Raw genomic sequence first — 2,030 nt, 5'->3', positions numbered from 1 at the left:
GACTTCTCCAAGAAAGTATGACAGAATGCAAGGTGTCTGATGATGGACTATAGCTCTTGAAAACCCAGTGCTCATCCTCACATATAGTTAAAAGACTGGTATAAAAGACTGATATAGGGCCCGGCGCAGTGGCGCAAGTGGTTAAAGGTCCTCGCCTTACACGCCCGGGATCCCATATGGGCGCCGGTTCTAATCCCGGCAGCCCCGCTTCCCTTCCAGCTCCCTGCCTGTGGCCTGGGAAAGCAGTCGAGGATGGCCCAAAGCTTTGGGAACCTGCGCCCGCGTGGGAGACCTGGAAGAGGCTCCTGGCTTCGGACCGGCATAGTATCGGCCCGTTGTGCTCACTTGGGGAGTGAATCATCGGACGGAAGATCTTCCTCTCTGTCTCTCCTCTCTGTATATCTGCCTTTCCAATGAAAAAATAATAAAAATAAATCTTTAAAAAAAATAAATAAAAGACTGGTATAATTTTAGGATACTATCTTTGGTCTTTTCAACCCAGACATTTTAGTGGCAGACGGTCATTTTGAAGAAAAGTAATTTCCTTTGAGACTCATTGATCACTTTTTAGCAAGATAAATACTAAATGACTAACACACCTTAAGTTCTTGACCATCTCCATAATAAGGTCCTAATGGCAATTAAATAACAAAATGTTTGGACAAGAAAGGGATTTTATAAGTTTATCTGGTTCAATTCTCCTTCTACCAAAGAATATTATTTCTGAACATGTCCAGTGATTTACTCATTTCTCCCAAGAGAGTTTAAGCACTGTTCGATCGCTGCTTCCAGCTTCGTTGGGCAGAACTCTGTGTCTCTGTCTCATCAGTGTTAACAGAAAGAGGAGGGGCTAGCCATTCCCTATTAAGCACCATTTGGATACCAGGCACATGTGAAGGATTTAGAAACGCAAGTATGATCTCGTTTGACTCTTAAAACATCCCTTTACCCCAGCTCTAGCAATCGCCTATGTTGCCTTGTACCTAGGCAAGTGTTACACTGCTGGGAGGAAGGCAGCCAATAGCTGGCACGTACTCTGGGCCTGGTTAATGCCAACTCTGTGTTAAATATATCAGTGTGTCAGCATAGTTGCTTATTCTATTTTTTCTTTCTTTAAAGACATGAGGGAAAAGGGGCAGAGTGCCTGCCACACTACCGCAGGTGCTCTCCAGCTGGGCCTACCCCATTGCTGCTGAAGAGGGGGGTGAATGTGCACTGCTAGACACCAGGGAACTGGGGACACGATAGTTTGGGGGCAACTGAGGGCTTGACATACATGAAATGATTTCTGGGGTCTTCCAAAAACTGGGCCACTGTAGTCACAGGTAATTGAGGGAGCTGAGATAGGATGGGTCAGATGGGGGAATACAGAGTACCTTTATGGGTAACGCCAAAATACCTCCTTATGCATACAAGATCTGGGACTTGGGTTAGGTCCGGTGGGGGATGTTTGGGGACACCCTTGCTAGACTGTAGCACCTGCCAGTGTATGTGAAAGCCAGAGCTTGGAGTGGGCCAGGCTGGGTTAGAATGCAGCATCAGTCAGTACATGAAAAAGCCAGGGTTGGGGGCATGCTGGGCCAGGCTAGGCTCCAGCACCCACCAGCGTGTGTGAGAACCAGGGTTGGGGAAGTCTGGTAGGGGATCTTTGTGGTCACCCCTGCTAGGCTACAACACCTGCTGGTGTACAGGATAACCAGATCTGGGGACGGGCCAGGCTTGGCTAAATCATAGCGCCCGTGTCAGCAAGTGCTAGAGTTGCAGGCAGTTCACATTAGTTTGGACTGAAGCACCTTCCAGAATACATGAGAACTGGAGCTGGGGGTGGACTTGGCAGGAAATATTTGGGGTCACCCCTGCTAGGCTGCAGCATCAACCAACATGTACAAGAGCTAGTGCTGGAAGTGGTTGGGCTATGCTAGGCTGTAACACGCACTGACACATGTAAAAGCCAGAGCTAGAGGCACACCAGGCCCAGTTAGGCCTGATTTGCACACGAATGAAGGCTGCAGCACCTGTAGGTATGCAGT

Source organism: Ochotona curzoniae, unplaced genomic scaffold (assembly GCF_017591425.1).
Source record: "Ochotona curzoniae isolate NIBS_2020 unplaced genomic scaffold, NIBS_Ocur_1.0 contig_2404, whole genome shotgun sequence".
Taxonomy (NCBI): Eukaryota; Metazoa; Chordata; class Mammalia; order Lagomorpha; family Ochotonidae; genus Ochotona; species Ochotona curzoniae.
The sequence above is the reverse complement of the archived record's forward strand: the minus strand, read 5'-3'. Positions refer to the sequence as shown.